The sequence below is a fragment of the Symphalangus syndactylus genome, chromosome 11, assembly GCF_028878055.3.
Source record: "Symphalangus syndactylus isolate Jambi chromosome 11, NHGRI_mSymSyn1-v2.1_pri, whole genome shotgun sequence".
In the NCBI taxonomy this organism is placed as follows: domain Eukaryota; kingdom Metazoa; phylum Chordata; class Mammalia; order Primates; family Hylobatidae; genus Symphalangus; species Symphalangus syndactylus.
In genome coordinates, this window is record NC_072433.2 from 16,790,957 (window position 1) to 16,815,597 (window position 24,641).

The window sequence follows — 24,641 nt, forward strand, 5'->3', positions numbered from 1 at the left end:
CCCTAAGAGTAGAGGCCCCACCCAGAAACGTTTGTTAAAACTCAGAATTAAAGTAACTTATCAATGAAATGTAACTGTCTGATAGCAACAAGGCAGGAAAATCATGTCTGACTGTCCTTGGAGTGCTGATCCGAGATGGTGCATGCCAGGCAGCCCCTCAACACTGCCCACAGCACAGGGCTAGGGAAGCCTCTCTACCTCGGGCACCACCTGTGTGGCTCTGCAACACTGAGCAGTGTCTGCCAACAAGAGGGCTGTGGCACGTGGGCCTCATTCCACAGATGAGGAAACTGAGGCCCAGGAATATTTCATCAAGGAAATAACACAGATTTCCCCCTAGCTCTTAGCAAAAGGGTTTCCATGGAAGCATTATCAGCTCATTAACTAGAGTGGGTAACACTGATCCCCCAATAATACCACTTTGAGATTCGTTTGCAACCTGAACAGGCAGCTGGGGTCCTAATTCATTTCAGCAAATGACATCCAGTACATGTCTGTCCTTGTGATCTCGGGTTGGATAATCCCTGCACTTCTGGTTTCCTGTTGGCCAGGTAACACCTGTGCTCCCCAGCAACGCCCTCCCCACCCTCTCACTGTGCCCCGAGCAGATCTATGTCCACCACCCCCCTTGCCGCCCCACAACCATTCTTGTGTCTTACTCCAGCTAGACCCTCAGCCCAGGACCTGGCCCCATTCCACCTTTGAGATTGCAGTCCCTTGGGTCCTTTTTTCTACTGCCTCAGGCAGCCAGCCTACCCACTTTGGAAGACACCTGCCCACTGGGCCAGAGGGCAACACCTTCATCTCAAATAATGGGCCAATTTCTTCCTGTGACTTTATTATCAGGCAGGGAATGGCCACTAAGGCCAGCCCTCCCTTAGGGATGAGGCCCATGCCAACTGGGGAAGGGGTCTGGGGTAGTCCTGACACTGGCATGATACCGGGCAGGACAGGACCATGAGGAACTCTGGGTGCTAAGGACAAAGGGGACACAAAGGTAGGTGTGTCCATGCAAGTCAGTGTGCCTGCCAGCCCCCACGTGGGCAGCAGGGGTGGGGAGACAGCCAAGATCCAACTCCTGCCCTCTGGAACCCCATCCAACCCAGGCTTAGCATGCTGAGGGCCGGGAGGGGCTGGTAGCTGAGATATAATTTTGGGGGGTTGCTCCCTAGAAGTGGGCTCTCTGGGTTCTGCTTTGAGAGACAGGCAGGAGGTCTGGGGCACAGGTATCCCAGGAGAAGGCAAGATGTGAGGGAGGAAAAGGCACAACTCAGTGGGACTCCTGGGGGGAAGGACATGCTGGGCTCAGATCACAGGTAAACTGTGCACCATGGGAAAGGAGAAGCCACTGAAGATGCAGAGCAGGGCTGAGTTCTCCAGAGACCATTCTGGGGGCAGAGGGACAGGTGGATGGAGCATGCAGGCAGAAAGAGAACGGCAGTAATGGGGCATCACAGCAGTTCAGGCCGCAGAGGGCTCCAGGCTCTTTACCTTTTACAAGCTGTGTGACCTTGGGCAGATTACTTAAGCTTTCTGAGCTTTGGTCTCCTCCTGGGTCAAATGGAGACTAAAACAGCAGGGCTGTCATGAGGATTGAACCTGATAATGCATGAAAAGCATTTAGCACGGTGCCTGGCGCACAGTAAATGCTCAATAAATGTTTGCTTAAAAAAACAAAAAGGCAAAGGCTGACTTCTTAGAGCCTCCTCCCTCCCTCAATCTCCCCAATCAATAAAAGCAGCCCTTTTATCTAAATCCCTGGGACCAAAGGGAAACCAAACACAGCAGCTGCAGCTCAGCCTCCCAAGACCTGCGCCCCGCCTGCCTGCGCTTCTCCTGCTGGGGGCCCACCACTGCGGCTGCGGCCAAGGCAAGAATGCTGGCGCAGTGACCTGGCCGTGAACCTTCCCCCCAGCCTCCAAACATGCACAAAAGCATTTCGTCTACCTAAGCAACACAGGCACCACCCAGCCCAGCTCACCCTGCCCCATTGGGGAGCCCACGGAACCAGGGTGATATGTGCAGAATTACACACCTGCCTGGGTTTGCTGCCTGAGACCAACTCTGGGACACAAGAAAGAAAAAAATGAAAGAAAAATGTGTTGTTAATATTCATGACTCTGGTGGTATTTTTGAGTACAGTGCTGAGTTCCTCCGTAAAGAGAGAAATTCAATCCAGTGTAAAATGTGCTTGATAGAGGAGGGGGTAACACAAGCTCCTGAAACCCTGAGAACAGTTTGTTGGTCTTTTCACAAGAAAATTGTGGGATCTTCCAGGTGGGCCAAGAGTTTGGGAGGCATACACTCTGCAAAATTATCGGGGAAACAGATCAGCCCAGACTCTCAGGAACTTCAGAGACAAGTCCTGCTGGCTGCTGTTCTTGGTGATGTGGCGGTGGCCTGCTCCCTCGCATGGTCCTCGGTGGCTTGTAAACCATGGGAACATGCAGGCAATCTGCCATGGGCAAACGCAGACAAGATGGCATTTCAGATCTGACAAGAGGGGGACTATTTCCTTGGCCATAGTTGGGTTACAATTTACTTCCTGTAGTGAGATGTAGCAGAAAGATAACGGGTTTGGGGGTGGGTAAGATCCCAGGTTTGAATCCTATTTCACAACTTAAACATCACATTGCTTACCCAATCTGACCCTCAGCCACAGGTAAAACATGGAGAAAACGGGAGCTACCAGTGAGGCCTCTTCTGAGGGTAAAATTAAAAATGATTATGTTCATAAAGTACTGAGCCCTGTGCCTGGCACATCACTGGCACTCCATAAGTATCTGTCCCCTCCCCTCAACAAGTGTCCATGTGGGAACAAAGCACATCTACACGCCCCCACACCAAAGTGGGTCAGTGAATCAATTCTCTAGATAAGGCAAAATAATTTTTCAATGACCACCACTAGATAATTGAAATAAGGGATTTTTTTCCCCATGGAAATTATCTAAATAAGTCTCAAGTTTCTTGTGGCTGCAATAGACATGGACTGATAAACAAGGGACTTATTTGCCCTGGATGAAAATCTAACCCCGGTCATATTTCCAGAAGACAGAAGGACAACCTTACCTTTTCAGAAACTGGGATAAAAATGCAATTCCCAGTCTCACAATAATTGTTTAGTACAAAGAACCAAGCTAGAGAATCCCTGGGGAGATACAAAATTCATATTAAGATGGTAGAAATTAAAAGTCCTAATGAATATGACTTTACTTTTTGACTTCACACCTTAAAAAGCTTTTGAAAATTGATTTATATTTTCCATTTTTAAGTGAGAATACCCACAATGAGAGTAGGAGGGTCTAAAATCAGAATTTCCAAATTAGACCCTGATTCTTGTTACTTAGTGAAACTTTCTGTCCACTGAAGGGTTTGGTTGGCATCTTTTTAACTTTATCAGGGCACAATTTACTTAAAGTAAAATGTACCCATTCTGAGTGTACAGGTTGTGGAATATTGACAAGACCAACCTAGCACAGGCAAGATCTAGAACAGAGCTCCCTATTCCCTCATGCTCCTTTGCAGTCAAATCCCCTCCCCCAGCCAATAGTTTTGTTTGTTCTGAAATGACATATATATGAAATTTGGCAAGGTCTACAGCAGTCCCCCTTACTTAGGAGGGATACATTCCAAGACCCCTAGTGGATGCCTGAAACCACAGATAGCACCAAACCCTATATATACTACCTTTTTCCTATACATATATACCTGTGATAAAGTTTAATTTATAAATTAGGCTCAGTAAGAAATTAATAGAACAATTATAACAATATACTGTTAGTAAAAGTTATGCGAACATGGTGGTCCTTCTCTCTCTCAATATACCTCACTGTACCGTACCCACCTATTTTCCATGATGGTTGGCCTGGGAAAGCGAACCCTTAGGCAAGGGCACACTCCTGTGCTCTACGTACTGTACTGTACTCTCCTCCTCAGCATGTCCTTGAGATCCATCTACGAGGTCATGAACATCAGTAGCTTATTGTTTTTTATTGCCAAGTAGTATTTCATTGTATGAATGTACCACAATTTGTCCATTCACTTACTGATGAACAGTTGGGTTGTCTCTGGTTTTGGACTCTTGTGAATACAGCTATTAATATTTATATAAAAGTCTTTTGGTGAACATATGTTTCCATTTTTCTTGAATAAATACCAAGGATTGGAATATGTTAAGTGTGTGTTTAACTTTAAAAGAAACTGCCAGCCTGTTTCCCAGAGAGGCTGTACAATTTTACTGACCCACCAAAATACAACAGTTCCAGTGACTCCATGTCCTCACTAGCACTTGGAATTGTCAGGTTTTTTACCATGTGAAATATATTCTTATTCTGCAGATTTAGTGAGGTATAAATTACAGCGAATAACATTCACCTGTTTCAAGGACTCAGTTTGATTAACTTTGGTAATTGTATATAGTCGTGTAACCACAAGCAAGACAGAGAACATTTATTTCGCCCAAGAAAGTTCCCCTAAGCCTCTCTACAGCTGATCCCCTCCTCTAAACCCGGATCCTCAGCCACCACTGATCTGCTTTTTGTAAGTGTAGTTTTGCCTTTACTTGAAATTCATATAAAAGGAATCGTACAATATGTAGTCATTTTTACTTAGCTTGTTTTTTGAGATTTGTCCACTTTGTTGTGTGTATGAATATTTTGTTCCTTTTTATTGCCAACTAGTATTTCGTAGTATGAATCCATTACAATTTGTTTATGCACTCACCAGTGGATGCTCACTGGACCGTTTCCAGATTGCTTCCATTATTCTCGGGTAAATAAGGAGCTTAATCGCTGGGCTTGGTAAACATGTTTAACTTTACAAAACACAGCCAAATAAACTAAACTAAACTAAACTAAAATAAAATACACAGCCAAACTCTTTTCCATTTTGTCTGTATAATTTTGCATCCTCAAACAATGCATCCTCAAAGCATTCTAGTTGCTCCATGCCTTTTGTCAACAACACTTGGCACTGTCAATCATTAAAATTTTAGCCATTCAGTGGATGTTATTGCATCTCCCTGCTAAATAAAGATGCTAAACCTACAGTCATATGATTATCATCCGTTCATACAGGTTCTTATGTGAAGTGTCTATCCAAATGCCTTGTCTGTTTTAACAATGGATTTTTTTCTTCCACTGTTTTAAGAGTTCTTTACATATTTTGGCTAAAAGCCCTTCACCAGATATGTTTTGTGAACATTTTATCCCAGTCTGTCATTTGCCTGATTAACTGTCTTTTTTATTAAGACAGTTAATTGTTTTTTGATTATGTGACTTCTTTCTTCTCAAAGAAAAGATTATGATTTTTTTATGATTAGTGTGACATCTTTATGATTAGTGACTTCTTTCTTCTCAAAGAAACTTTAGCCTATTCCAGTGTTGTGAAGAGTTTCTCCTATTGGTTATTCCAGAAGCTTTTAAATTTTAGCCTTTAAAGTCCATGATTCATTTGAGTTAATCTTTGCACATGATGTAAAGTAGTAAAATCAAGCTGCCTCTTCTTTTCTATATAGCTAGCCAGTTGTTCCAATACAACTGTTGAAGCGAATATTCATTCCCTTAGAGCCTCTGCTGCAAATCAAGTGACTGTGTATGTGGCTCTATTTCTGGACCCTCTGTTCCATTCTTTTGATTTATATTCTGTCCTTACATCAGTATCCCACTGAAGATTGCTGTACATTTATAGCAATCTAGGTTTTGAAATCAGGTAGTTTAAGCTCTCTAACTTTATTCTTCTTTTTCAATATTGCTTTGGATATCCTATTGTGTTTCCATGTAAATTTCAGAATCAACTTTTTGTCAATTTCTATTTAAAAATATGCTGTGACAGACGTGGATTGCATTGAGTCTACAGGACAATTTAAGGAGAACTGACATCTCAACTACACTGAGCACTCCAACCATGAGCATGGCATACTGCTCAATACCTTTTAAGTTGCTTTTTCTCAGTAATGCTTTGTAGTTTGGGGGGTAAAGGTCTAACATATATTCTATTAAACTTATTTCTTATGTAGTTTGTTTTGTTTTGTTTTGTTTTGTTTTGAGATGGAGTTTTGCCCTTGTTGCCCAGACTGGAGTGCAATGGCGCAATTTCGGGTCACTGCAACCTCCGCCTCCTGGGTTCAAGCAATTCTCGTACCTCAGCCTCCTGAGTAGCTAGGATTACAGGCGCGTGCTACCCCATGCCCAGCTAATTATTTTTTATGTTTTTATTAGAGACAGGGTTTCACCACGTTGGCCAGGCTGGTCTCGAACTCCTGACCTCAGGTGACCCACCCGCCTCAGCCTCCCAAAGTGCTGGGATTACAGGCATGAGCCACTGCACCCAGCCCCTTATGTAGTTTTTAAATAATATTTTAAGTGGAGTTGTCTATTGAATTATGTTTTCTAATTGTTTACTGCTAGTATTTGGGAAAAATCTGATTTTTGTAAATCAACCTTTTATCCTCCGAATTTGCTAAGCTCACTTATTAGTGCTACATGCTTTTTCGTAGATTCCTTAGGATTTTCTACACATGTAATCATATTGTTCTTTAATGAAGACAGTTGAATTCTTCCATTCTCCCTGTGTGTACACTTCTTTTCCTTGACTGATTGTACTGGTTGCAATCTCTAGTTCAACACTGAACAGAAGCGATGAGGGTAGATAACCTTACCTTGCATCTAATGTGGAGGGATAGACAGTGTTTACTATTTCACTATTAGGTGTGAGGTAAGCTGGAGGTTTTCTGTACATGCCCTTTATCAGGTTGAGGAAGTCCCCTCTGCTTCTAATTTGCTGAGAGATTTTATTATAGTAACGAGTGTAGAATTTTGTCAAATGCTTTTTCTGTCTGAGATAATCATATGGTTTTTTCCCTTTAATTCTGTTAATGTGACTTACATTGATTGATTTTCAAATATTAAATCAAGTTTGCATTCCTAGAATAAACACTGCTCTATCACAGTATATTATCCTTTTTATACATTGCTAGATTTGATAAAGTTATATTAAGGATTTTTATGTCTATGTTCATGAGAGATGTTGATCTCAAGTTTTCTTGTACATCTTTGTCAGGTTTTGGTATCAAGGTGATGCTGTCCTCATAAATAAGTTTATTCTTATTCTTACCCTTTCACAATTTTTTGAGTTAGGCTAAGTTTCCTATTTTTCATCCCTTAAATTCTTGATAGAATTCACCAGTGAAGCCATCTGGGCCTGGAATTCTCTTTCTAAGGAGGTTTTAGATAACATATTCAATTATTTTGACAAGTATAGGCCTATCCAGTTCTGGCAATGAGTTCTTGAATATGACACCAAAAGCACAATCCATGAAAAGAAAATCTAATAAGTCAAACTTCATTAAAATTAAGAACTTCTGCTCTACAAAAGACACGGTTAAGAGAATGAAAAGGCAAGCCAAAGACTGTGGAAAATATTTGCAAAACACATATCTGATGAATAATTTGTAAACAAAATATATCAAACACCCTTGAAACTCAAGAAGAAAACAACCAACCAATTGTTTAAATGGGTAAAAGATCTGAACAAATACCTCACCAAGGGAGACATTCAGATAGCAAACAAGCATATGAAACGACATTTAACATCACATATCATTAGAAATACATTTTACCACACATTTCAATACACTCATGTGTGCATGCATAGTATAAATTCATTAAACAAAACTTTCATAAAACCATATTCTTATTAATGTTATGTACTATGAATACTATCTTTATACTATTTTAAAAAGCAGAGATGTATGTGATGAACATTATTTGGTCTAGAAATGTGTTTTTAGAACTCTTTTCCTAAGAAATTAAACTTACTATCTCAAAAATTCACTTCAACAGAACATCCCATTCCCTGAAATAAAATTGTTTATAATTATCACGACGATGATGGTAATGACATTAACAAAAAGAAATGCCTAGTGTATTCATGCTGCTAGTCACTTTTCTATATTCAGTTCAAATTCTTTAAAGTCTCCAAGATAGATCTTATAACCTCTGTTTTACAGATGAGGAAAGCAAGTATCTTAGTCTGCTCCGGCTGCCATAACAAAATACCAGAGACTGGGTGGCTTCAACAACAGATATTTATTTTCTCACAGTTCTGAAAAGTTTAGGATCAGGGTGCCAAGTATCATCAGGTTCGGGTGAGGCCTGCTTCTTGCTGTCTTCACATGGGGGAGAACAAGGGAGGGTGAGGGGTGAGAGGGAGAAGGCGGCAACGCGCCCTCCAGTCTCTCTTCTTATAAGTGCACTAAGCCCATCGTGAGGGTCCCATTCTCATGACCTCATCTAAATCTAATCACCTTCCAAAGGCCCCATCTGCAAATACCATCACACTGGAGATTGGGGCTTCAACAGAGGAATTTTGGAAGGATACAATTCAGTCCATAGCACCATGGTTCAGAAAAGCTAACTTGATCAGTAAGTGGTAGAGGCCAGGCTATGCCCTTGCCTACCTGACTTGAAAACTCATGTGTTCAGTAGACAGCATCTCCTGTTAATAAAGCTGGGCTCGGAGACAGCCTCCAAGTCTGAGCTCCCGCTTTTACTAATGTAACACATTCACTGAAGAAAGCCGAAGCTGAGCAATGAAAACCAAAGCAGCAGCTTTAAGAAAGAGCATGGGGTTCATGTTCCCACACCACTCCTGATGCCAAGAAGGTCTCTTGTGGGAAAGTTCATGAGACTGGGGCAGGAGGGAAACAGCAAGAGGAATGAAGCAGGTGCCGTGGTGGCCTGGGGCACTTCTCTCTGCTGGGTCATGGGCCATCCCAGCCTTGGGCCCCAACAGCGCCTGCACCCCAGGCTTGACCTCTGGATTCCCTTGGAGTGTAAGGAGGCCTGCAGTGAAGAGGCGTCTCTCATAAGATATAGGACTTTTAGATAAAGCATCCAAAAATAAATCGGCCAAGTCCTAATGTCTGCCTATCACCAAGAAATACAGTTTTAAGAAGTTTCATCACATCCTCCTCACCCCTACCTGAACCCAGGGCCTCTCCCATTCTTACAGCTTCCTATTCAGGGTGGGGGTGGAGTCAAGGACATCTATTGTTCCCATCATTCAGTAATGAAACAAGCCTTGTAAGCTGAAATTTTAATATATTTGTAAATGTTTTTCTTTAGATGTCAAAATGTCCCAGTGTCAAAACAGCCAAGTCAACATGTCCTGCTTCTGAATGGCATCCCTGAATCAGTCGTGTCAAAATGCCCATCATAACACCTCCCTAGGTGGTAACCAGTGGGAGTGACAGATACATTAATCCACACCCTGTACTCCCAGACTGGGGGCAAGGTCACCACCTAGGAAATGTGTGTGTCACAGAGACCTGTGCTGAGAATCTGCCTGTGCCTGAGATGGAGGGAGGTGGGGGTAAGGAGGAGGGGACAAGGCTTAGTAGGTCCCTGGAGGGAACTAGGAGGCCTCTGGGAGGTGGCTGGGCTCACACCCCTAACAGGCACCTGAATGTCCACAGGGTGGATTCCGAGGAGACAGTGGAGAGAACCCTGGACTGGGCCTGGGTTCTAGACCCACCCCAGTCACTCATTGCCTGGACCTCAGTCTTCTCTGCAATAAAATTAAATAGAAATCTTGGTCCTGCTCAGCTATTCAATGAGACATGCATGCAAAGTGCTTAGTGCCTAGCAAATGCTCCATGCAAAACACTAATATTAAAAAAGAGAGAGAATAAACTATAGACTTTACACATTAATAATTAATAAATACTACAAACAGCTCTGCATCTGTAAGTTAGACAATTTAAATAAAATGAACCAATTCCTTGAAAGACACTCACCCAAGAAAAAATAGATAATCAGAATAGTCCTTTGTCTATTGCAGATAGTTTGAAACATTCCAATAAATAAAACTCCAGGCCCAGATGGTTTCACTGGTCATTTCAACCTAACATTTAAGGAAGAAATAATACCAATTGCACAAATCTCATCCAGAACACAGAAAAGCGTGGAAGACTTTTAACTTTCTTCATGAGGCTAGTGTAACTCTAATACCCAAACCAGAGAAGCACATTGCAAGAAAAGAAACTATAAACCAATATTTCTCCTGAACACAGATACAAAAATCCTCAAAACAATACTAACAAGTCAAATCCAGCAATGCATTTTAAAAAAAGTAACAACTGAGTGGGATTTATCCTAGGAATGCAAGGCTGAATCAGTATCTGAAAGTCAGTCAATGCAATTCCTTGTTAGCCAACTGTATTAATATACTGTAAAGCTAAAGAGAAGAAGAACTGTACTCAAATACTACATTGTAGTCTGTGAACTTCGTTTCTCAGTTATGAACTATGAGAGTCACATAACATGTAAGCAACTCATACGGAGTATGAGTTAGCGATTTTGAAACATTCTATGTGCTAGAGTTGAACAAATAAATAAATGTAACTGGAAATAATAAACCCTAGGTTTCTCATACTCTGAGAAAGCAATTACAAATAAGCAAATGCAGAAGGCTAGAATGAACACTGTGGTAGCAAAATTAGAGGCATTGATATTAACTAACAATTTTTTAAACATATTCTCTTCGGTAAAAACAAACAGAAATGAACATATGCAAGTGTTAATATACATACATATTTCCAAGTTCTGTGCACTGATAAAACCTAGAAGCAATGACATCCCAGCGGCAACGGGACATCTACTGCCCAGATCTTAGTTTCTAAATACCATTCTCTAATTTAAAACAATAACAGCAACAACAACAACAACAACAAAATCAGGGCTCCTTGATTCAGTGTTTTATTCCAGGGCTGGAACAGAGAAAATACAGAAGGAACCTGGAGCATCTCATGGTGCCAGAAAGTAAAGAAGTGCTCAAAAAAGAATGAGGACATGCATGCAGAGCATGGGAACCAGCATTGAAGAATTCCCACTGGCCAAAGCTGAAACACTTGGAACAACAAAACGCAAAATAGAATAATCTACAGAATAAAATAAATAGACATGGGTCAATACTGATATAAGTAAATAAGGGAGAAGGGGCAGCTCTTCTTTATAAGAAAAATTGCAATTAATATGAGCAGAAGGAATAGGGAAAGAGAAGATCACCATTAGAAAACTATAGTAACTGTTGCAAACAAGATACATGATGGATGTTTAAACTAGTGAGAGAAACTTTAAGCAGAGATGAGATATTTGCATCACCTCAAAATATCTCTTTCAAAGTATTTATGGATTACAAAGGGAAAGTAGTAACCTCCAGTGGAGGGTCCTGGCCACCACCACCTGAACTAGGTGATCCATGTCAACACCACCACAGTATTAAGACTTAATGACAGGGCCGGGCGCGGTGGCTCACGCCAGTAATCCCAGCACTTTGGGAGTCCGAGGCGGGTAGATCACGAGGTCAGGAGACCGAGACCATCCTGGCTAACACGGTGAAACCCCGTCTCTACTAAAAATACAAAAAATTAGCCAGGCATGGTGGCGGGCTACTCGGGAGGCTGAGGCAGGAGAATGGCATGAACCCAGGAGGTGGAGCTTGCAGTGAGCCAAGATAGCGCCACTGCACTCCAGCCTGGGCAACAGAGCGAGACTCTGTCTCAAAAAAAAAAAAAAAAAAAAAAAAAAAAAAAAAAAAAAAAAAAAAAAAAAAGACTTAATGACACTATGTGCCCCTCGCCATAGGATAAACTGAAAAGGCCCATCACTTCTGGGGGATCTTGGCCTAAAATGCACAATGTTGGTCTAGTCATGAGGAAACATTAGGTCCAGCTTGAGAGACAGTCTACAAAATAATTCTTCAAGGTGTCAAGATCATGAAAAACAGTAAAGATAAGGAACTATCAGAGATTAGTGGAGACTAAGGAGACATGACAACAAAGCACAATGTGGGAACCTGAATTGGCCCCTGGAACAGAAAAAGGACATACTAGAAACACTGGGGAAACCTGAATAAAGTCTGTCATTGAGTTAGCGGTACTGTATCAATGTTAACTTCTTAGTTTTAATAATTATACTATGGTTATGCAAGATGTTACTTAATATTAAATGAAACTCAGTGAAGGAACTCTCCATGCTAATTTTACAACATTCCTATAAGTCTAAGTTATTAAAAAATTAAAAGGTCTAGAATTTCCTTTAAGAGGGATTTGGCTCTTTAATGCACCCTCTCTCATACACACACGCACGAGTATATACGAGATAATGACATATATGTAAGTAAAACATAATTTAAAAATAGCACAAGAAATAGAAGGGAGTAAATGGAACTGTACTGTTGTATAGTTCTTACATTATGAATGAAGTGTATAAAATTAAAGATGCATATCTTAAAACTTAAAGCAACTACTAAAAACTAAAAACTAAAATGAAGATGCACCTAATAAACCATGAGTGGAAATAAAATAAATCATAAAAAATTCAATTATTCCCAAAAGGCAGAAAGATACTTTTAACAAAGACAGTAAAAACAAATAGAAAAAGAAACATAGCAAGATGGTAGACTTAAACCCAATTCAATTATGTTGATAATTACACTAAATGTAATTCCAAACAGTCCAATAAAAGGCAGAGGCTCTCAGTATAGGGGGAAAAAAACCCATCAAAACTATATATTCTCTATAAGAAACCTACTTTAAAACAAGACATAGATATATTAAAATATAGTTATATATCATAGATACATAAAAATGCATTAAAATACATAAAAGATATACCAGGCAAAACTGAATCATGAGAAATCTGAAGTGACTTTATTACTGAGACAAAGTAAACTTAAAAGAAGGAATAATATCAGATAAAAAGGCAATTTCATAATGATAAAGGGGTTAATTCATTAAAAAACATAATTCTAAATATGAATAAACTAAATGACAGTATTTCAACATACAATGAAATGAGAAAATATTTTTTAACCCCAACGAAAAGTGCATCATATCTAAATTTGTGTAAGAGTGCTAAAGTCATGCTTAAGGGGATATTTATAACTTTAAATACTTAACATTGGGAAAGACAAATGATCTAAAATAAAGATTGAGACTCCACCTTAGGAAGCCAGAAAAATAAGAGCAAAGTAAATTCAAAATAATTAAAAGGAAGAAAACAATTGCAGAGATCAATGGACTGGAAAATGAATAAATAATAGAGGAAAGCCAATGAAACTAAAAGTGGATAATCTTTTAAAAATCAGAATTAGACTAGACAAAGAAAAAAATACACAAATTAATTCCAGAAATAACAGAAGATGGACATTAAAATGTTCACCTACTATGTGCATCTACTACATACCAACAACTAAAAACAAAAATGTTCACAGACATTAAAAATAATAAGAGACTATTGCAAACAACTTTGTACCAACAATTTTGACAATTAAAAAGAAATACAAAAGTTCCTTAAAAGATACTAATTACCAGAACTTACTCAAAAAGAAAGATAAAAATCTGAAAGGCCTGTATCTTTTCTAATTTTATGTTTTAAATTCATATACAGTAAAACTGACTCTTGGTATATAGTTGTTCATATCCTTTAAAAAACATCAAATTCATAATTTAAACTATTCCCAACATTTCAGGCCCAGATGGCTTTACTGGAGAATTCTTCCCTTAGAAAAGGGAAGAACGGGGAATGACTGCTAATGAGTACAGGATTTTTTTTCTGGAGTCATTAAAACATTCTGGAATTAGATAATCATGATGGTTGTATAATCCTATAAATATACTAAGAACCACTGCTTTGTACATTAACTTTAAAATGATGAATTTTATGGTATGTGAATTATATCTCAACATTTCTTTTAAGGAAAGAAAGACTACCAATGCTACACTAGTATTTCAGAAAATGCGGAAAGAAGAAACAATTTTCAGCTCATTTTTTGAAACCAGCATTATCCTAATACAAAAACAAAATAAAAAATAAAAGCAATGCAAGAAAACCACAAACTATAAAACATTATTGAAAGAAGCTAAAGAAAAGCTAAATAAATGGAAAAGCATTCAATGTTCATGAGTTGGAAGACTTAATATTGTTAAAATGGCAACACTCCCTAAATTGATTAAATGTAGACTCTATCAAAATTCCATCTGCCTTCTGCAGATATTGACAAGCTAATCCTAAAAATTATATAGAAATGCAAGGGACTGAAATATCCTAAACAATCTTGAAAAAGAATAAGAAAGTTGGAAGACTCCTACTTCCCAATTTCAAAATTTTCTACAAGGTACTCAATTGACAAGCTAACTCTAAAATTCATATTTTCTACAGTAATCAAGAAAGTGTAGTACTGGCAAAAGGATAGATACATAGGTCAATAGGATAGAATTGACAGTCTATAAAAAAAAATCCCATACATCTATGGCCAATTGATAACTAAATTGTCAAGACAATTCAATGGGAGAAAGAGTAGTCTTTCCCACAAATGTGCTGGGACAACAGAATATTGACAAGCAAAAGAATGAATTTGGATTCCTATCTCACACCACATACAAAGCTTAACTTGAAATGGATCAAAAACCTAAATGTAAGATCAAAGACTGTAAATCCCGCAGAAGAAAATTTACACATAAATCTTTCCAACCTAGGATTAGGCAGTGGTTTCTTAGATATGATTTCAACAGAAACAAAAGAAAAAATAAACTAGACATCATCAAAATTTAAAAATTGTATGCTTCAAAGGACAGCATCAAGAAAGTGAAAAGACAACCCACAGAATGAGAGAAAATTTTTGCACATCACATACCTGACAAGGGACTTGTATCTAGACTATATCTAGACTATGTAAAGAACTTTTAAAACTCAATAATGAAGTGATAAGTAACTCATTTTTTAAAAAAAAGGGGGGACAAAGAATCTGAATTGACAGTTCTCTAGAGAAGATATTCAAATACCCAATATGCCCATGAAAATAGGCTCAACATCATTAGCCATGAAAGAAATGAAAATAAGGCTACAATGAGATACCACTTCATATCCATTAGGATGGCTACAATCAAAAAGATAGATAATAGCAAGTGTTGACAAGAATAGTGGGAATATAAAATAATGTAGCCACTGTAGGAAACAATTTTGCAGTTCCTTAAAATGTTAAACAGACTTACCATATGGCCCAATAATTCCACACCTAGGTACATCCCCTGTAGAACTGAAAATACATGTCCACACAAAAGTGTGTACAAGAATGTTCATAGCAGCATTATTCATAATAGCCAAAAAGTAGAAACAATCCAAATGTCTACAGCTGGTAAACAGATAAAATGTGGTATACTGATATACCAGGGAATATTATTCAGCCATAAAAAGGCATAAAGTACTATTGCATGCTAACACATGGATGAGTCTCAAAAACTGTATGCTAAATGAAGGAAACCAGATACAAAAAGCTGCATAATGAGGCCGGGCGCAGTGGCTCACGCCTGTAATCCCAGCACTTTGGGAGGCCGAAGCAGGCGGATCCCTGAGGTCAGGAGTTCAAGACTAGCCTGGCCAACATGGTGAAACCTCGTCTCTACTAAAAATACAAAAATTAGCCAGGCATAGTGGCACGTGCCTGTAGTACCAGCTACTCGGGAGGCTGAGGCAGGAGAATCACTTGAACCCGGGAGGCGGAGTTTGCAGTGAGCTGAGATCATGCCACCGCACACCAGCATAGGGAACAGAGCGAGACTCCATGTCAAAAAACAAAACAAAACAAAAAAGGCTGCATAATGATCCCATTTATATGAAATGTCCAGAATAGGAAAATTCAGAGACAGAAAGTAGATTAGTAGCTGCCAGGGGCTTGGAGAAGTAAAGAATGACAAGTGACTGCTAATGGGTATGAGGTTTCTTTTGGGAGTGACAAAAATGTTCTGGAACTAGAGAGTAGTCATGGTTGAACAACCTTATGAATATAATAAAAACCACTTATTTGTACGTTAACTTTAAATGGTAGATTTTATGGTATGTGAATTATATTTCAATAATGAAATGAAAACCACACACCAATATCTGTCTTAAACACAGATACAAAAACCCTTAAGAGAATGTTAGCAAATTGAACCCAACAATATATAAAAAGGATAAAATGGCCATATGTTGCTGATTTGAAAATAAATAAAATTTACCACATTAACAGAATAAAGGTTAAAAATATATATAATCATCTCAATGGACACAAACTGACAAAATTCAGTGACAGTTGAAGATGACAACTCTCAGCAAACAAGGAAAGAAAAGAAACAACAAAAATTTATTATTTCACAATTTCCAGGGTCAGGAATATGGGTGTGGCTTAACTAGGTACCTCAGGCTCCAGTATCTCACAAGACTGTCATCAGACTGTTAGCCTGGGCTACAATCGGCCTCTTCTGAAGATTTAAATGGCAGAGGATACATTTCCAACTTCATTCACATGGCTGTTGGCAGGAGTCAGTTCCTCACAGGCTGTTGGGCTGAGGATCTCCGTTCTTTCCTAACTGTTGGCTAGAAGCCTCCCTCAGTTATTTGCCCTGTGGGCCTCTCCATAGGCAGCTCACTACATGGCCAAGTTGGTTTCTTTCACAGCAAGCTAGCAAGAGAGGGTGAGCCCCAAGATGGAAGCCACAGTCTTTTTATAACCAAAACATTAAAGTGATAGCCAATCATTTCTGCTGTATTGCATTAATTGAGGCAAGTCAACAAGTCCAGCCTACACTCAAGGAAGTAGTAGGGTATGAATAACAGGAAGTGGTATCTTTGGGGGCTATCTTAGAGACTGCCTCTGACAAAGGGCTTATGAAAAACTACAGCTAATGGTACTAATATACTTAATGGTGAAAAATTGAAAGCTTTCCTCCCTAAGATAGAGAACAAGAAAAGGATATGCAGTCTCACTAATTCCATTCAACATTATACTGGAGGATTATTTTCAGTGCAATAAAACTAGATAAACCAAAACTAAATTAATAAATGAGACATAAAGATAAGAAAGAAATAAAACTGCCTCTCTCCTGAGGATATGACTGTTTATAGGGTAAATTGTAAAGAATATACCAAAAAAAATCCACACTACTAGAAATAAGAGAATTTCACAAAGTCAAGAATAAAAATCAAAATACAAAAATCTATTATATTGTTATATTCTAGTACCAAACAATAAATGATATTTAAAACAGAATACTTTATTATGTATATTTAACCACAATGAAAAATTGGGGAAAAGCACAATACTATTTTCAATAACATCATAAACACAAAATACTTAGGAATAAATTTAATAAAAGATGTGCAAGGCCGCTACACTGAAAATTACACCATATTGATGAGAGAAATTAAAGAAGCCTTAAATAAGTGGGGAGCTATACCATATTAATGGATTGGAAGACCCAACATAGCTATGGTGTTCTTTCTCTTCTAATTGATCTAGAGAATTAACACCATCAATCCCAATCAAAATACGAGTAAGCTCTCTTGTAGAAACTGACAAACTGATTCAAAAAAGTTATTTGGAAATTCAAAGGACCTAAATTAGCCTAAACAGTCTTCACACAAAAGAAATTTGGATACCTGCTGGGCCAAACAGACCTGTGCAGAGTACTCCATTCAACAGCAGCATAATATGTATTCTTTTAAAATACATGTGGAACATTTTCCAGGATAAATTATATATTAGGACATAAAATAAGTCTCAACAAACTTAAGATGACTGAAATCATATCAGGCATTTTTTCTGACCACAATGGTATGAAACTAGAACTCAATGACAGCAGGAATCTTGGAGAACTCACGAAAATGTGGAAATTAAACAACACACTCCTAAACAATCGATGGGTCAAAAAGGGAATCAAAAGGGAATTTTAAAAATATATTGAAACAAATGACAAGGAAACACAATGTACCAAAACCTATGAGATGCAGCGAAGGCAGTTCTAAGAGAGAACTTTATAGCAATAAACACCTACATCAAAAAAGAAGAAAGACCTCACATAAATAGCCTAACATTATGTGCCTCAGGGAATTAGAAACAGAAGAACAAACTAAACCTAAAGTTAGTGAAGAAAGAAAATTTTTAAAATCTGAACAGAAATAGAGAATAGAAAAACTATAGAAATAAATCAACAAAACTAAGCATTTTTTTGAAAAAAAAAATAAGGAAAATCAACAAACCTTTAGCTAGATTAAGAAAAAAAGAGAGAAGATTCAAATAAATAAAATTAGAAATAAAAACAGAGACATTATAACGGATACCTCAGAAATAAAAAGGATCATAACAGACTATTATGAACAACTATATGCCAACAAATTGGATAACCTAGAGGACAGATTTATGAATAAATTCCTAGAGAAATACAGCCTACCAAGATCAATAATCAGGAAGAAATAGAGAGCCTGAACCAAACAATAATAAATAAAGAGATTCATGTAGTAATTAAAAACCTCCCAATAAAGGAAATCTAGAGCCAGATGGCTTCATGGCTGAATCCTATTAAAAATTCTTAAAGTTTTCCAAAACACAGAACTAGAGGGAATGCTTCTGAATATATTTTATGAGGCCAGTATCATATTGGTATGAAAGCCAGACAAAGACACCATAAGAAAAGAAAATATAGGCCAATATCTCTGATGAACATATATGTAAAAATCCTCAATAAAATACTAGCGAAGCAAATTGAACATGTCATCAAAAAGATTAAATATCATTATCAAAGTATATAAATCAACCAATGTGATGCACTGCATTAACAAAATGAAAGATTAAAAACCCCACATAATCATGTCAATTGATGTAGAAAAAGCACTTGACAAAGTTTGACATCCTTTATTGATAAAACCTCTCAACAATTTAGGTAGAGAAGGAAATTTTCTCAACATAGTAAAGGCCATTTATGAAAAGCCCACAGCTAATATCATAATCAATACGGAAAAACTGAAAAGTTTTACTCTAAAAATCAGTATTAAAACAGAATACCTACTCTTGCCACACCCACTCAACATAGTACTGAAAGTACTAGCAAGAGCAATCAGACAAGAAAAAGAAATAAAAGGCACACAAATTGGAAAGAAAGGGGTAAAATTAATCCTATTTGCAGATGTCATGATCCTTTATGTAGACAACTCCAAAGATTCCACAAAACAACTGTTAGAAGTAACAAATTCTGTAAAATTGCAGGACACAAAATTAACACACAAAAATTAATTGCATTTCTGTATACCAATAATAATCTATCCAAAAAAGAAATCAAGAAAAAAGCCATGTATGATAGCATCAAAAAGGAATAAATTTAACCAAGGAGGTAAAAGAACTGTACAGTAAAAATTCTAAAACTGGGAGAATACACAAATAAGTGGAAAGATAGTGTGTGTTCATGGACTGGAAGAATATTAATAAAATTCCTATACTATGCAATGCAATATACAGATGCAATGCAACACGTGCCAAAATTCCAATGGCATTATTTACAGAAATAAAAAAAATTCTAAAATTCATATGGAACCACAAAAGACCCTGAATAGCCAAAGCAATTTTGCAAAACAAAAACAAAGTTGGAAGCATCACACTTCCTGATTTCAAATTATATTATAATGCTAATCATCAAAACAGTATGGTATCATCATAAAAATGGACATATAGACCAATGGAACAGAGTACAGAAATAAATCCAAACATATACGTTCAACTAATTTTTGACACAGACACCAAGAAGACAATAGAAAGAGAATTATTTATTTATTGAAGTCTCTGATAAATGGTGCTGGGAAAACTGAATATCTACATGCAAAAAAAAGTTAAATTGGACCCTTACCTTACATCATACACAAAAATTAACTCAAACTGGATAAATGACCTAAACAGGAGACTGAAACAAAAAAAACTCCTAGAAGAAAACATAGGAGAAAGCTCCTTGATCTTGGCCATTATTTTTTGAGATGTCAGACCAAAAACTCAGGCTTCAAAACCAAAAATAAATAAGTGTGACTATAGCAAATTGAAAATTTCTGTACAGCATAGGAAACGACGTAAAAAATGAAAAAGCCTACAGATCAGGAGAAAATATTTTCAAACTATATACCTAACAAAGGGCTAGTATCCAAAATATATAAAGAACTCACACAACTCAATAGCAGAAAAATGACCCAGTTTAAAAATAAGCAAATGACTCGAATACACATTTCTCCAAAGAAAGCATAAAATTGGTCAAAAGATATATGAAAAGGTGCTCAACATCACTAATCATCAGGGAAATGCAAATCAAAGCCACCATAAGATATCACTTTATACCTGTTAGAATGGCTATTACCAAAAAGATAAATGATAACAAGTGTTGGCAAGAGTGTGGAAGAAAGGGAACCCTTGTCCACTGATGGTGGGAATGTAGATTGGTGCAGCTATTCTGGGAAACAGTACGGAGATTCCTAAAGAAATTAAAAATAGAACTGCCATATAACCTGGCAATCCCTCTTTTGGATATATACCCAAAACAAATGAAATCCACTTTGTAAAGGTACCTGCACTCCCATGTTCACTGCAGCATTATTCACAATAGCAAAGACTTGAGAAACAACCTAAATGTGCATCGACAGAAGACTGGATAGAGAAATTGTGGTGTATATGTAAAATGGAACAGTCTTAAAAAAGAAGATCCTGCTATTTGTCATAACATGGGTGAACCTGGAGGACATTGTGCTAAGTGAAATAACACAGATACAGAAAAATACTGAAGATCTCACTTATTTTTCATGCAGGAAAATACTGCATGATCTCATGTGAAATGACAGATATGTTAATTTTCTTGACTAAAATAACCATTTCACTATGCATATCAAAACGTCATGTGGCACATCTTAAATATATATAATAAAAATGCAAATTCAGGTACAAATTTTAAGAACATACCTCATTTTAAGACTTATAAAACTACAATAATTAATACAGCATAATGTTGGCATAAAGATAATCAAATATATCACTGGAATAGAATAGATAATCCAAAAATAGACTCACACCTGTCTGATTTTTGGCAAAAGAGGTAAAATAATTCAATTGATAGAAGAAAGCATTATTTTAAAGAAATAATGCTAGACAGTTTTTAAAATAGTGAACAATTGAGTGTCGATATGGAAGGAAAATGAATTTGAAATTGATGATAGGGTCAAAATTCATTTTTGCCCATATCAATAACCAGTTGTGTCAGCTTTTCTTCTTCTCCAGTGCTGAGTGTTGTCAGTCTTTTTCATTTTACACATTGGTATTATCATGGAAGAGCAGCAAACAACATTCTCATGTACTGCAGGTAGAAGTGTAAAATAGTGAAACCATTTTGGAAAACTGACATTTCCTTAAAAACAGCAAATATATATCTATCTATGACACATAATTCTACTCTACTACGCAAAAGAATAAAAACATATGTCTGCAAGAAACTCTTCTTCAGAAAAATTGAATATAATTAAGACACAAAAATCCATACAAAAGATCAATGAAACGAAGAGTTGATTGTCTGAAACAATAAGATTGGTAAACCACTAGCCAGATTAACAAAGAAAAAAAAGACCCAAATAAGTCTGATCAGAAAGGACAAAGATGATGTCACAATTGTTTCCACAGAAATACAAAAGATCCCCAGAGACTACTATAAACAACTCTATGCACATGAATTAAAAACTCCAGAGGAAATGGATAAAATCCTGGAAACACAGAATCTCCCGAGATTGAATCAAGAGGAGACTGAAGCCCTGAACAGACAAATATCAAGTTCTGAAATTAAATCAGTAATTTAAAAAAACTACTGTGTCAGTCTGTTTTCACATTGCTATGAAGAAATACCTAAGACCGGGTAATTTCTAAAGAAAAGGGATTTAATTGGTTCATGGTTCTGCAGGCAATTCAGGAAGTATAGTGCCAGCATCTGCTTCTGGCAAGGGCCTCAGGAAACTTACAATCATGACGGAAGGCAAAGGGGCAGCAGGCATGTCACATGGTGAGAGCAAGAGTGAGGGAATAAGCAGAAGGAGGTCCCAGACGTTTAAACAACCAGATCTCATGTGAACTGAATGAGAACTCACTTATCACCAAGGAGATGGTGCTAAGCCATTCAGGAGGGATCCGCCCCCATGATCCAATCACCTCCCACCAGGCTCCACCTCCAACACTGGGAAAGACATTTCAGCAGGAGATTTGGAGGGGACAAACATCCAAACCATATCACCTACCAACCAAAAAAAATGCCCTGGACTGGAAGGATTCACAGCCAAATTCTACCAGACATACAAAGAAGAACTGGTACCGATCCAACTGAAACTGTTCCCCCAAAAAAATCAAGGAGGAGAGGCCCCTCCCTAACTAACTCTATAAAGCGAGCATCAGCCTGGTATCAGGCAGAGACATAACCAAAACAGAAAACTTCAGGCCAATATTCCTAGTGAACATAGATGCAAAAATTCTTAACAAAATACCAACAAACTGTATCCAGCAGCACATCAAAAAGTTAATTCACCATGATGAAGTAGGCTGCATTCCTGGAATGCAAGATTGACTAAACATATGCAAATCAATAAATGTGATTCACCATGTAAACAGAATTAAAAACCATATAATCATCTGAAGAGATGCATAAAAAGCTTTCAATAAAAATCCAACATCCCTTCATGATAAAAGCCCTCAACAGACTAAGCATTGAAGGAACATACCTCAAAATAATAAGAGCCATCTACTACAAACCCGAAGCCAGTATCATACTGAATGGGCAAAAGCTGGGAGCATTCCCCTTGAGAACTGAAACAAGACAAGGATGCCCACTCTCACCACTCCTATGCAACATAGTACTGGAAGTCCTAGCCAGGGCAATCAGGCAAGAGAAAGAAATAAAAGGCACCCAAATAGGAAGAGGGGAAATCAAACTATCTCTATTCACAGATGATATTATACTATACCTAGAAAACCCTAAAGATTCCACCAAAAGTCTCCTAGAACCGATAAATGACTTTAGTAGTTTCCAGATACAAAATCAATATAGAAAAATCAGTAGCATTTCTATACACCAATAATGGTCAAGCTGAGAGTCAAATCAAGAACACAATCCCACTTACAATAGCCACAAAAAGAATAAGATACATAGGAATACAGCTAACCAAGGAGGTGAAAGCTCTCTACAAGGAGAACTACAGAATAACACTGAAAGAAATCAGAGATGACATAAATAAGTGAAAAAATATTTTATGTTCATGGATTGGAAGAATCAATATCATTAATATGACCATACTGCCCAAAGCAATCTACATATTCAACACCATTTCTACCAAACTATCAATGTCATTTTTTGCAGAACTAGAAAACTATTCTAAAATTCATATAGAACCAAAAAAAAATAAAATAAAATAAAATAAAATAAAATAAAAAAGAACCCAAATAGCCAAAGCAATCCTAAACAAAAAGAAAAAAAGCTGGAATCATCATACTACCCAAACTTCGAATACTCTACTATAAAGCTACAGCAACCAAAACAGCATGGTTCTGGTACAAAAAAAAAAAAAAAAAAAAAAAGGCACATAGATCAACAGATCATAACAGAAAACTCAGAAATGAAGCCGTAAACCTACAACCATCTGATCTTCAACATAGTTGACAAAAATAAGCAATGGGGAAGGGAATCCTTATTCAATCAATGGTGCAGGGATAGCTGGCTAGCCATATGCAGAAGAATAAAACTGGATCCCTACCTTTCATCATATTTAAAAATTAACTCAAGATGAATTAAAGATTTAAATGTAAGACCTCAAACTATAAGAATCCTAGCAGAAAATCTAGGAAATACCCTTCTTGACATTTTTTTTGGCAAATAATTTTTGGCTGAGTCCTCAAAAGCAATTGCAACAAAAACAAAAATTGACAAGTGGGACCTAATTGAACTTAACAGCTTCTGCACGTCAAAAGAAACTATCAACAGAGTAAACAGACTATCTACAGGATGGAAGAAAATATCTGCAAACTATGCCTTTGACAAAGGTCTAATCTCCAGAATCTATAAGGAACTTAAATCAATCAAGCAAAAGAACAAATAATCCCCATTTTTAAAATGGGCAAAGGATATGAACTGACACTTCTCAAAAGAAGACATACATGGGGCCGATAAACAAATAAAAAAAGTTCAACATCACTAGTCACCAGAGAAATGCAAATCAAAACCACAATGAGATACATCTCACACCAGTCAAAGTGGCTATTATTAAAAAGTCAAAAAATAACAAACATGCTGGTGAGGCTGCAGAGAAAAGGGAATGCTTATACACTGCTGGTGGGAATGTAAATTAGTTCTGCCACTGTGGAAAGCAGTTTGGAGATATCTCAAACAAATTAAAATAGCTACCATTTGATCCAGCAATCCCATTCCTGGGTATATATCCAAAGGAAGATAAATCATTCTACCAAAAAGACACATGCACTCACATGTTCATTGCAGCACTGTTCACAATAGCAAAGAAATGGAATCAGCCTAGGTACCCATCAAATGGATTGGATAAACAAAATGTGGTAAGTATACACCATGGAGTACTATGCAGCCACAAGAAAGAATGAAATCATGTCCTTTGCAGCTACATTGATGCAGCTGGAGACAATATTCCTAAGCAAATTAATGCAGGAACAGAAAACCAAATACCATATGTTCTCACTTATAAGTTGGAGCTAAACATTGAGCACACATGGACATAAACATGGGAACAATAGTCACT